The sequence below is a fragment of the Pteropus vampyrus genome, unplaced genomic scaffold, assembly GCF_000151845.1.
Source record: "Pteropus vampyrus isolate Shadow unplaced genomic scaffold, Pvam_2.0 Scaffold387, whole genome shotgun sequence".
In the NCBI taxonomy this organism is placed as follows: Eukaryota; Metazoa; Chordata; class Mammalia; order Chiroptera; family Pteropodidae; genus Pteropus; species Pteropus vampyrus.
In genome coordinates, this window is record NW_011889168.1 from 780,451 (window position 1) to 794,849 (window position 14,399).

General features: G+C 36.5%; 1 protein-coding gene across 1 annotated transcript in view; it reads right to left on the minus strand.

The window, feature by feature from the left end:
• The window catches only part of NDP (NDP, norrin cystine knot growth factor), a 32,250-nt gene extending 31,525 nt beyond the window's left edge, over window positions 1-725 (minus strand). The window contains exon 1 of the mRNA XM_011380025.1: window positions 374-725. The gene's annotated coding sequence lies outside the window, so the exon portion shown is untranslated. The remainder of the gene's footprint in view (window positions 1-373) is intronic.
• Between the last annotated feature and the right edge of the window lie 13,674 nt (window positions 726-14,399).

The window sequence follows — 14,399 nt, forward strand, 5'->3', positions numbered from 1 at the left end:
CGAGTTGCTGATTCTCAGCCTCCTTTCACAGGGTCAAATATAATAATCATTACAAAGTTACATCTAACTACTCAGAGTTTGAAAATCAAATCTCTTTAAGTCAAACCAAAAGAGATTTTCTAGCCTCTATGTGAGGCTCCCCTGCTCTGTCATAGACTCCAAAGATCCGTTCATTAAAAAACAAACAAACAAAAAACAAACAAACAAAAAAAAACCCCCACAATACTAGCATGCTACAGATTAATGCAAATTAAATTAATGCAAATTTAAGTGGTATTTAAAGGCTGTCTCTTTGTCTGAGAGGAGAATGAAATGATAGGTTTGGAAAGAATAATTTCCTAGGCAAGCCGTCAGCGCTTGTTTTCCTGCTTACCTTGGGGAAAACGCAGAGCTCCTTTCAGACTTTTCTGAGAGCTAGAAAGAGGTCCTGTTACTTCCAAATGCTTTTGTTCTTCTGTCCCTCTGTCACATGGCTTGCCTTTTATATTTGCAACACACAAAAGTTAGGACTGTTGTTTAAGCGACACAGGGAGAGAGAGAGGGAGAGAGAGAGAGGGAAAGAGAGAGAGAATGTCAAATGGAAAAGTGCCATTGCAGTCATATATCAATCAGGCGTGCGACCGCAGCAGCGCACTAGCAAATGGGAATGCCACGGAAATGTGAGGCACTCGTTATCGGGGACAGAGCCGCTGCCCACCACTCGGCTCCCTTCCACGAAGCATCTTGCGATGGGAACAACATAGAAGAACAAGGGCAAGGACGTTTCCCCCTCTTTTTCTTTCCTTTCTTTTTCTTTTTTTCTTTTTGTTTGTTTGTTTAGTATTATGGAAATAATAGGGAGCTGAATGAATATTCTGGATTTAATTCTTTGGTAAGCATGTGGCTGCCATAAAGATGTGCAGTCTGCAATAAAGACACATAGTTTCAGAATTACAAAGAAAGGATGGCATTCTGTTTAGCGATTCAGCAGCTGACTGGGATAAAATTGAAAATCTAAGAAAGAGAGGAGAAAGATGGGACTCAACTACTTCTCAGGCGATGCTGTTGAAGCAAGTGCAAAACACTGCCCTTTTTTTATAACGATGTGTGTGGGTGGTGAGAGTTCTTTTCTGAGTTGTTCATCCATTAAATGATTTTTTAGCAGTGTATCCATGATTAAATCCACAGTGGCACTTTAATGAGTGCCTTCATCTGTATCTTTTAGAATAAAACTTTATATCTGATTTAGAAAAGAGTAAGTGTAATCCTTGACTCCTTGAGACATTTGAGTATGAGATTAACAGGTAAGACCAACCTACCACATTACAACTAGTAGAAACATAGCAAAGATGACTATGTGTGTGGGCTAGGCACTTGCTAACTGGATAATAGTTATGAGCTGTGGGAATACTTAGGGAAATATTTCATAATTCTTGCCTTCAAAAGCTTAAAATTAAGACAGAAAACCATCAGCAATTTTTGTAGAAAACATAAAGAACTATCGAACCATTTATAATTGTTTTATGTCAGATGGACCCAGCCTCTGAATATTTTTTTATTAACACTAATGAAGAATTAAACTGAGAATATTAAAAATGATATTTCACAGAACAGTAAATAGATCATAACATTTAAGAAATCTATCATGGGAGTTTCATATAATTGTTGATGCTAAAACTGTCATATTCAGCTGTATCATATCATTTATTATTCATTAATAGATTGATAATCACATTATTACTTTTCCACAAAACCTTTACTCCAGTCACTGATGTTTATGGGAGGTGTCTTGAAATTTACAAGTTTATCTTCACGCTTTAATAAGAAGCCCCTTTTCTTTTGTTCTAGCAGGAAAACTCTGTCTTCTTGGGACCAGCTAGTCACAAACAGAATCTACCTACAAGGATAAAGGATGACAAGCTCAAAGTCTTGAAAGAAAACCTGGCACTTGGCTGATGACGATACTGGCTAGCTGTCTTTAAAGCAGAAGATCAAAAAACAAATGGAAATTGGGCCTTAAAAATCAAAATAATCTGAAAGGGGACATGACTTGTAGCTGAATAAGAGCAATGGAAATAGTCATGAACACATTTTCTGGCTCAATATTGTGGGTCAGATTGGGAGAGAGGATAAACTCTTTGGTCAACAACATTTTCAAATATTAGAACTTGATGACTATCCACCTTTTCATTTCTCTTACTAAATAATTTGTGGCTTTCTCAACATATGCTCACCACTCCACCATGCTATCTTTTGCCTTTGGGTTTTCAGAGTCACTCTATCTACTCTGAACCACACCTGAAGAAAAGATGTGGTTCTCCCTGGTTGGAATTTTACAGCCTTCTATAATCTGCACTCTTACAAAAGTACCACAGAAAGTGTAAAGACTGCAAACACATTGACTGCTTGGCCACAGTAGACAGACTCTCTCCCAAATGGAGCCCCACTGTTTCCTCCAGCCATTATTTTGTCAGGGGTAGCGAAGGATATCATCTGCTGCCCCTTTCAAAAAGGAGGCTTTGCCTCCATCTGTTGGGCTCCAGCGGACCTGTTTCTGAGCCTATCAATAGGTATCTGGCAATAGCAACTCTTTTGGTCACATTGCCATGCTTTTAGAAAAGCTCACTATGCCAAGTGTGGTTATTTTATCAGCCATCATTAATGTTGCTTAGAAACAAGGACTCTCTTTAAATTTCTATTTAGACAATACTCCTGCTGTTGTTTCATATGCACTCAAGGTGGAAAGAGTTTGGAGAAGGAGATCTCTATTATCTGAATGGGAAATTCTTCAAAGGACCACTCCTGAGCCTTTTTAGTTCTGGTACTATTTTCAGGCTGCCTCTCTCTTTCTTGTTAGCTCTCATGGATATTTACAGGAGTTGCCCAGAATCCAAACACTCCTGGAGGGATGGGTAATCCCAAGGCAGGTGGGAAGTAGGACCTGCCTCTTCTCTGCAGAAACTGAAGAGAGCAGATATTTCCTCTCCCTTCTTCAGGGCAGCTAGAGGGCCAGGTGTGATCAATCCTGGCTCACAATATGTGCTATTCAGGAGGCATGGCCAAGGCATGCAGACATTCAGAGAGTATTCTCTACGGTCACACTGGAATTGAGAGCCCATAGGTTACAGCAGCCAGCATCAAGGCCAACAGAGCCCAGCCATATGACAGTGGGTGATCTGGGTACACAGGATCCATCCATGACAGCATCCTTAGCTAACTGGTCTTTTTGGTTGTATACATGTTGGCCACCATTTTATGAGCCTGGATCTCCAGTTTTCTTGGTAATTCTGTGAACTGCTCCCATCACCACATCCACTGAGATCCTGCCAATAAATTCTCTTCTGCTTAAATTCACTAGAGACAGTTTTTGAAGTTGGCAACCAGGATTTCAGACCTGATCGGTGCATTTTTCAAATTTAGGCAAACTAACATCATTAACATACAAATGGAAATGTAGCCTTTACTTCCTCCTAGTTACTTTCTCAACAAACAAATGGTTTCAGACTCACTGTCAGTCTGCTATAGTCTTTGCTATAACATTTGAAAGTAGAGAATTCCCATGTGAATATATAACAAGAGCCATAGTTCTTATATATGCAAGTACTTATCAAGATACTCACTGAAAGCCAATAATATTTGACATATCTACATAGATACAGATGTGTGTGTGTGTGTGTGTGTGTGTGTGCACGCGCACGTGTAAAATCTCAACACGATAGGCATGGTTTTTAATTATCTGTGAGAATATTATTTACCATCCTCATGAATATGATAGTATTCACTAAAAAAACACCTATTAATAATAATATTTAAAGGGTGTTTACTCTCTGCTGGGCTCTGTGCCAAATATTCTATATGTATTATCTCTTTTAGAGAGACACATAAAAATCTCATAAGGTAGATACTATTATTTTCTATTTTATAGATGGAGAAACGAAGGCTCTGAGAGGATAAGTGATTTCCCTCTGGTTGACACAGAAAGCAAATAGCAGATGAGCTCTGTCTTTTCTGTCTCCAAAAGGCCATGGCTTAGTCACTATACCATGCTGCCCCCATTCGACAAAAATTCGCTAAGCAGTGCTTTTATAGTAATGCTCTGTTATTTGTGGGGAATATAAATAAAAGTAAAATATAGTCCCAGTTCTTAAGGTGTTTATGATATTGTAGGGAAGAAAGAAATGTTCACTTATGAAAACTCAGCAAGATAGAATATGATCAAGGTTACAAGAAAAACAAAAGGTACAACAAGATTAAAGATGGTTCATTCAGGAGAACTCCACTGGGTCTGGGCATTGAAGCCACAGAATAGGAGCCAGAGGATGCAGGCAAGTTTTTGGAGTGACGCACAGTCAGACATTTGCCTGGGCCTAAATGTATGCTATGGTGAGCCAGGAAGATGTGGTGAACAGAAGAAGAGACAGGCTAGGAGCTGGGTCCAGATGAGGTTGAAAGGAGAAATGAAGAAAATAGAGTGGAAAGGCAATTTGAGACAAAAGAGAGGCTATTTAAGTGGAAGAATAAGACTGAGGCAGAGGAGTAAAGATTAGTAGCATGGCAGAGATACAAATAGGTACTTTCATTCATCCATACATTCATTCAATAAATATTCTTTCAGTGCCTCTTACCTGGCAGATGTTCTCATCTCAGGGACTCTAACATTAGATAAGATAACATTTCTATAGTAATGATGGAGGAGGATATCAGTAAGGACACTTTCAAAGCAAATAACAAAAAAACTTGAGTATCAATGACTTAAAACATAAGAACATTTATGGTGTTCAATCAGGAAGTAGATAGTTCTAAGTGGTTGTGGTATTATCAAAAATTTAAGCTCTTTCCGCTTCCATCAGGCTCAGCATTGTTAGTATCTGTTCTCTGGCAGGTCAATTCATGGACACAAAATAGCTAGTGGAACTCTAGAAATCACATTGAAATTCAGAAGTCAAGAGGGAAGGAGAGAAGAAATTGCCCTTATACTTTGTCTATTTCAATCAAGAGGAAAATCTTTCCAGAAACCCCAAAGACTTCCCCTTGTATCCCATTGACCAGAACCTGGCCACATTCCCACCTCAAGAGTAATCTCTGCAAAGAGAAACATAATTACTATGACCAACTTGGCCTAATCACAATACATTCTCTGGGGCTTGGTGCCTGGCCGACTAGACACAGTCAGATTCTTAGTGATGAAAGAGGATGAATAGTAATGAGTAGATAACTAGTAGTATCTGCCACAGTGACAGAGACAATATATACATCGTGTGACTTTAGAGTGTGACAAATGCTATGAGGAAAATGAAATAGTAATGAGAGAGTAATTGATATAGTGCAGGAAGTGGGGGGGTTAACAGGGTGACCAGAGTTGGTCTTTCTGTAGAGGTGAATTTGAATTTAAATGCTAAGAACAAACTTGGTAAACATAAATGCCAAGGTGGCTGGAATAGAATGAGAGGGGCAAAAGTTGTAGGAGATGCGGTCAGAGATGAAAGCAGGGGCCATATGTATCACATAAAGCTTTATTGGTCAGTGTAGGGAGTTTGGGTTTTTGTTATTGGTTGAATTGTGTCTCTTCCAAAAAAAAAAAAAATAGTCCTAAGCTCCAGGAACTCAGAATGCAACCTTATTTGGAAATAGGGTCTTTACAGAGATAATCAAATTAAAATCAGGTCATCCGGATGAGCCCTAATCGTATATGACTGGTGTTCTTATAAAAAGGGGAATTTTAGACACAGAGACAGACATGCATGGAGGAAAGACAATGTGAAGCCACATAAGAAGAAGGCAGACATGTGACTGGATTGATACATCAATAAGCCAAGGAAGGTCAAGTTTTGCTGACAAACAAAAGCTAGAAGAGCTAAGGAAGGATTCTCCCCTAAAGCCATTAGGGAAAACATGGCCTTGCTGATACATTGATTTCAGAGTTCTCATCTCCAGAACTGTGAGGCAATAAATTTTTGTTGTTTTAAATCACCCAGTTTTTGGCACTTTGATGTGGCAGTCCTAAAAACTAATATAGTTTTGTTTGCTGTTAGATGGGAATTCATTGGTAGAAGCAATGATTTACATTTCAAGAAGCTAACTCTGGCTCATATGCCGAGATAGATCATGGGTAGATAAGAAGGTGAGAAGGGACAAAGAGTGGAAGGAGAGAGGTCACTGAAGTCTCCCAAGCAAGAGAAAGTCGTGGCTTGCCCTAAGATTGAATCAGTACAGTAGACTGCTTTTATTTGTATTTTGGGGGTAGAATATACAAGACTTGCTTCTGAATTGGATGTGGAAGGTGTCAAAAAGGTAAAAATTCAGAATGATTCCCCATGTGGACTGAGGGAAACACAAGTTTGATGAGGGATAGGACTGGAATCGTTAAATTTAGTTCGGAACAGGTTAAGTTTGACATTCTTATAAGACATCCAAGTTGAAATGTAGAAAAGATGGTGTGATATACAAGCTTGAATTCTAGGGGCAATTTCAGAGTTGGAGCTGTACATTTGGAGGTTGTTAACTTGTGGAGGGTATTTAAAGCTATGTAGCTGATTCTGATCACCAAGAAAGAGAATCTAGCTAAAGATGAGAAACTAGTGGAGCCTAGAGCTCACCTATATTGAATGAAATTGAAAAGAAGAGATCAGAGAGGTAGGAGTAAAATCAGGAGAATAGGTTGTCATTGAAAATATAAACCATTGTTTTTGCTTTTTGATCGTAGAAAACTGTTGCCTAAAACTAGAGAAAGGGAACAATGGCATTAAACTTGTGCTTCTCAACTTTAGAATTGACTAGAGAACTTTAAAATACTGATACCCAGGCCTTTCTCAGGCTAACTAAAACAGATTCTTTAAGGGTGGACACTAGGCATTTGGTATTTTTAAAAGCTCCTCTTGTATTAAGAAATACAAATTTGTAGTTTACAAAATAGTCACAGGGATGTGAAGTACAGTAGGGGTCCCCAACTCTCAGGCCACAGACCAGTACCAGTCTGTGATCTGTTAGAAACTGGAATTCACAACAGGAGGTGAACAGTGGACAAGCAAGCAAAGTTTCATCTGTATTTGCACCTGCTCCCCAGTGCTAACATCATTGCCTCAGTCCATTTCAGATCGTCAGGGATTAGATTCTCATAGGAGCACCTGTCCCTGGTGCCAAAAAGATTGGGGACTGCTGAAGTACAGCATAGAGAATATAGTCAATAATATTGTAATAACTATGTGTAGTGCCAGGTGGGTACTAGACTAATCAGGGGATCACTTCGTGAATTATATAAATGTCTAACTAATATGTTGTACACCTGAAATTAATATAAAACAATTTTGAGTGTCAATTCTAATTGAAAAATAAAAATTAAAAATTAAATAATTGAGGACTATAAAACCTCATCTGAAAAAAAGAAAGCTTGAAAAATAAATAAATAAAAAGTTCCCCTTGGTCCTTCAAAAAACTAAAAATAGTATTACAGTATGATCCAGCAATCCCACGTTTGGGTATTTATCCAAAAGAAGTGAAAACAGTATCTCAAAGAGATATCTGTACTCCCATGTTCACAGTAGCCAATATATGGAAACAATCTTAGTATCTATCAATGAATGAATGAGTAAATACAACACGGAGAATTGATGAATGGATAATGGAATATTACCCAGCCATGAAAAAGAAGAAAATCTTTCCATTTGGTACAACATGGATACAACTCGAGGGCATTGTGCTAAGTGAAATAAATCAAATGGGAAAAGACAAATACTGTATGATCTCACTTATATGTGGAATCTAAAAAAGCCCAACTATTAGTAACAGAGATTAGAGATGTGGTTACCAGGGACTGGGTTAGGAGGTGATGGGAAGATGTTGGTCAAATGTTACAAACTTCCAGTTGCAAAGAGAGTAGATCTTAAATGTTCTCACAACAACAACAACAAAATGGTAATTATGTGACATGATGAAGGTGTTAGCTACTGCTATGGTGGTAATCATTTTGCAATGTATAAATGTATCAAATAAACACATTGTACACCTGGAACTTACACAATGTTATATATCAATTACATCTCAATAATTCTGGGGAAAAAGAAGACAAGGAATTTTAATTAATTAATTAGTAAAGCTCCCCTTACAACATCAAAGGCACTGTCCATTAAATAATTTATAAGCTGGATTTTATTAAAATTAAAACTTCTGCTCCAAGAAAGACAATGTTAAAAGAATGAAAAGAAAAGCCATGGACTGGAAGAAAATATTTACAAAAGACACATCAGATAAAGGATTGTTACCCAAAATATATGAAGAAATCTTAAATGTAACAATAAGAAAACTAACAACCTTATTTAAAAATGGTCAAAAGACCTGAACAGACACCTCACCAAAGGAGATATACAGATGGCAAATACGCATATGAAAAGATGCTCCACATCATATGTCTTATGGGAAATGCAAATTAAAACAACAATAAGATATCACTACGTACCTATTAGAATGGCCACAATCAAGAGCACTGACAACACCAAACATTGGCAAAAATGTGGAGCAACAGGAACTGTCACTTATTGTGAGTGGGAATAGAAGATGGTAGACACTTTGGAAAACAATTTGTCAGTTTCTAAGCATACTCTAACCATATAATCCAGCAATTGTGCTCCTTGTTGTTTACTCAAGGAAGTTGAAAACTTATGTCCACACAAAAACCTGCATATGAACATGTATAGCAGCTTTATTCCAAAACTTGAAAACAACCAAGATATTCTTCAGCAAATTAATGGATAAGTAAACTGTGGCACATCTAAACAATGAAATATTATTCAGCAATAAATAGAAATGAGCTATCAAGCCATGAAAAGACACGGAAGAATCTTAAATGTATACTACTTTACGATTTTATATGTCAATAATACCTCAGTAAAGCTGATTTTTAAGTGCATGTTACAAAGTGGAAGAAGTCAATCTAAAGTCTATATATTGTATGATTCCAACTATGTGACATTCTTAAAAAGGCAAAACTATGGCGACGGTAAAAGGATTAGTGGTTGCCAAAGGTTAGTGGAGTGGAGAAGGGATGAATCAGCAGAAGACAGAGGTTTTTAAGGACAGTGAAAATATTCTGTATGATATTATAATGATGGATACATGTCATTATTCATTTGTCCAGACCCTTAGAATGTATAACACCAAGAGTGAACTCTAATGTGAACAATGAACTTTGAATGTTAATGATGTCAATGTAGACTCGTTAATTGTAACAAATGTATCACTCTGGTACAGGATGTTGATATTGGGGAAGGTTATGCATGTGTAGGGAAATCTCTGTACTTTCCACTCAATTTTCCATTCGAAACTACTCTAAAAATAGTCTATTTTTTAAAACAATAGCATGTTACACTCTCTTCTCTCCACCCCTAAAATATTACCTGATTAAAGAGACAGCCTTAGGAAAAAAAGAAACCTCTCAAGCAATTCTAAAGCAGTTAAAGTTAAAAATCAGTGTTTAGCCATTATAAAAGTACCCAATCAAGTTAATAAATAATTTCACAACGTAAATTCAAGCTAATAAACTACTAGATATGTGCTAATTTTAATGAATAATATTTTTTGGCATCTTTTCCACCATTTATGAGCATCTTCAAAGCGTTGAGAGGCCTTCTTTCCTCGCAACATACTATATGTCTCATCAAAAGCAAATCAGGACAATCTTTGGTTCATAAAAAGATGATAAAAGAAAAAAGACTCTTGGCTCTAAGTTTGAGCACCTTTTGAACTTTATAAAAACCACTTTAAGAGCAAAATTGTTAGTGTAATAGAAAAACTAAATTTTTAGCTAGCCTTTTTCTTTTAAAATATATTCTTCTGTCTATGAGTTACTCCATAAAGGCAATAAAAATTATTCTATACATAAAATTAAAAATGCAAGAATTTAAAGCAGTCTGAAGAACATTTGAGAAAAAAGGACTTATGTTTAAGGAGGAAGCAAATCCTCTAACAAAATGTATCATCTTGCCTAATTATGGTTCTAACATTAGTCCTTTCTTTTTAAAAATTTTATTAAATTTATTGAGGTGACATTGGTTAATAAAATTATATAGGTTTCAAGTGTACAATTCTGTAAGACTTCATCTGTATATTGCATTGTGTGTTCACCAACCAAAGTCTAATCTCCTTTCATCACCATATATTTGATCCTCTTTAACCTTTTCTACCTAACCTCTATTCCCTTTCTCTCTGGTAACCACCATACTGTTGTCTGTGTCTATGAATTTTTGTTTGTCTTGATTATATATTGCTTTCAGTTTTATATCCCACATATGAGTCAGATCATATAGTTCTTATCTTTTTCCATCTGACTTATTTTGCTTAGCATGATATTCTCAAGATCCATCCATGTTGTTGCAAATGGTAGTATTTCATCTTTTCTTATAACAGTTATATTCCATTGTATATACATACCACATCTTCTTTATCTAATCATCTATTGAAGGACATTTTGGTTGTTTCCATGTCTTGGCTACCATGAATAAGCTACAATGAACATAGGGGTACACATATATTTACAAATAAATGCTTTTAAATTCTTCTGGTAGACACCCAGAAGTGGGTTTGCTGGGTCATATGGTAATTCTATTCTTAATTTTTTGAGGAAGATCCATACTGTTTTTCATAGTGGCTGTATCAAATTACATTCTCGCCAGCAGTGCATAAGGGTTCCCTTTTCTCCACAACCTCTCCAACACTTGTCATTATTTGTCATGTTGATAATAGCCATTCTAACAGGTGTGAGGTGGTATCTTATTGTGGTTTTGATTTGCATCACCCTAACAGCTAGTGAAGTTGAGCATGTTTTCATATGTCTGTTGGCCGTTTGTATGTCTTCTTAGGAGAAGTGTCTGTTCAGGTCCTCTGTTCATTTTTTAATTAGATTGTTTGCTTTTGTGTTGTTGACTTGTATAAGCATATATATATTGCAAACCCTTCCTTAATTAGGTGAGAAATAGGGCTATTAAAATCGTCACTTAGTACTCTGACAAACTGCTGGGGGGTACTCCATGTTAGAGGTAAGGACCCCAATGTACATTTTATTTCAAAGGTCTTATTCCTCACCCCACAGGACACCTCAATAGTATCTGACATAAATGAGTAACTCTTCCTTAATATTTTTCTTCCTTTAGTCTTCATCATGTTATAAAATCTACTCCTGCCCTGTCATCCTTGTCCTTCATGGCCTCAATTATCTTCTCCACTAACACTCACTTGAGCGATTTATCTAATTCATGATTCAACTGTTATCTCAAGGTCAATTTCTGTTCTTAGTCTACTTTCTGAACTTCAAAGTGAAAATTTTCATTTATTCCCAGGAAATCACCATTTAAATATCCCATTGGCAAAATAAGCCAGACAGAAAAAGTTGAAAATCACATGATATCACTTATATGTGGGATATAACCCTAAAAGCAACAAATGAACAGGACAAACAAACAGAGACTCATGGACATGGACTATAGACTAGTGGTTACCAGAGAGTAGTGGGGAGGAGATACGGGGAAGGTAGATGGGGTAAAGTGGGTCGAATATGTGGTGACAGAAAGAAATCTAACTATGAGAGGTGCATACACAGTGTAAATATATATATGCCTTACTGTTAACGTGTACAGCTGAAACATTGGATTTCGTTAACCAATGTCACCATCAAAAACTAAAATAAATAAATAAATATTCAAATATTCCATTGGCATCTCTCACTGGGATACCAAGTCCAACTGATTATTCTCTCCTCTAATACTGCTCCATTTTTTGCATCCTTAATTCAATTGTGCCACAGTTGCCCCAGCCTGGAAAATCATTTTAGCTCTGAAATTTTGGGAAAGTTGTTAACTTCTTACAATCTCAGTCACTTCATCTGTTTTATGGGTAAAGAAAAACAATATGAGACTCAGTGTAAAGGTTATTTGAAACATTGAACTAACATTGTTTTAGATTTCAAAGATTGTTGCTCTGCATTATTGTTAGACAAGGTCCTGCTGAAGAACACCTAACAGTAAACTTATCCTGAACTATCAATAGGCCCAGGGTCTTTGATTCCCATATTATGATGCCTATAAAACTACTGGCAGACTAGGTAGAAATAACTTGCTCCATAGAATAAAACAGAACTGTTTCAGTTATATTTAAACTTTAATTTCTCATATTCTTGCCATAAAATAATAAACTCTACTGTCAAATATAATTTTCTTAAATTCTAAATTTTACAGTACTAAGAAATATTCATGTCGTTTAGTATAAAATGTGACATTCATTTAAAAATATTTTTAAATTAACTTTGCATGTCTGAGTGATCATGTACAAACTATATTCACTAGTTGTTCAACAAATTCTTGTTAGGTCAGTTTTAATACTACTTGAGATCAATTTCACACAGAAAGAACTATTGTAAGAGTTTGTACTGACAACTTGTAATTAATGTGCACTTTTGCAAGAATGGTCATCGACTAGATGTTCGAAGATAGATTATATTTCTTGATCTTTCCCCATACAGAAAAAAAGAATCCACTCATCATAGTTGACACTTTTTTATTTTTTTCAGAAGAATTTTTTCACATATTAAAGTTTGTCCCAAATTTATTATTTTTTTCAATTAAAATTTAATTAAAAAACATATTTGCTGATTTGAGTCAAGAGAAAATAACAGGCTCAGAGGAATGTCATAGTTGTTCTATGTGATAAATAAAGGCAGGTTCATTTTATCCACTTGCTTATTCAATCTGTATTTATTAAACACCCATTGAGTGCAGAAAACCCTGATCTTCCTTACCAAATTGATGAATAATTATATTTTCAGAAATATCCTATGATTTTCCCAGCTATTTAAGAAATGATTTATAGATTTTTTCAGTCTCACTTATTCATTTACTTAACAAGTAGTTTTTGAACAGTGTCAAGTCCTGTTTTAGGTCTTGGAGATAGAGTAACAAGCAAGACAGACAAGGTCCCAGTTCTTATGAAGCTGAAATTCCATTAAGGAGACAGATAATAATCTTATATATAGATATACAATATTCTTTCAGGTGATGATAAGTGTAATGACAAAAATCAAAAAGCATAAGAGAGGGAAAAACATAAGGGGATCCATAGCGAAGAAGAATGCTGTTTTAGATTAGACAATCAGGAAATGAACCCAGAAGGAAGTGGTATATGAATAAAGATATGGGTGAAGTAAGAAAGAGTCATGCCAGGGCTGAGAGAAAATCATTCCAGGAAAAGGGAACAGCCTTGGGATAGGAGCAGGATTAGCATGTTCATGATGAAGCTAAGTGAATAAGAGCAAGAGTAGAAGAAAATGAGGCAAGGGCCAAATCAAGTAGAGCCTTGTAGTCATAATAAGGCATTTAGAGTATATTCTAAATGCAATGGGAAGCCACTGGGGATTTTAAACTATAGGATGACATCACCTGAATCTCGTTTATAAAATGTCTTTTGTAGAAATAGGCAGTCTGGTTAGGAGGCCAATGCAGTGTAGCATGGTTGAATTCTGACTATATTTTGAAAGTAGAGGTCTTGCAGAACTAGCTGAAGGTTTGAATTAATGGTTTGAAGAAGAGGAATCGGCAATGACACTCCAGTTTTGGTATGAACAACTAGTGATCGATTCATGCTCATATTTAATTGAAGTAGAGATTAGAGAATGAGTACAATGGATGGGGATGGCAGAACCAAGAGTTCTGATTTGGAAATAATAGAACATCTATTGTGGCACAAGAACCAATGTTCTGCTGGCACATAGACAAGACCTGTGAGAACATCATTCATTGGGAGAAACTCATGGAGACAGTATCGGGGCAGATACATGAGTTCCCCATTGCCCCTCACACTCTGGGATAGCCTCACTCCAAATTCCAGATGTGGGACAAGGATCTGTCTTTTCGGATGTGGGTCTTTTAAGTTGAATGATTAGGGAAGAACCAAGCTCTTCCCTGGTATAATGAGGGGCCAGGATTAATAGCAATGTGATACAATAAAGCCATGCTTCATCTTTATCCTGCCAGTCTCTCCTCTGTGGTGATCATGGACTAGGATATAATAATTGGATATAACAGAACCTTGTTCCATCCCTATCCTGCCTGCTCCTTTTCTAGTGTTGTGTTAATGAGAGGAGAACCTAAGCTACCTGTTGCAGCTGTATGACAAAAAAAAGCTAACAGGAGGATTTGCCATATCAATGCTCATGATTGCAAAAGCACCAGCCCCTATCTGGGCATGCTTGTAGGGCTGAGGTCCAGGCCTTGTGGTTGACCAGGATTGATTGCTAACCTTAGCCAGTTTCTCTGGAGATATTCAGGAGGCCAATTCCTTTTCTACAGGAAATAATTCATGGATAAATTAACACTTATCTCTTAGTAAAAACTTGGATTAAGTTGGTAGTAGCGGGGTAGTAAAATATGGTTGGATTCTGG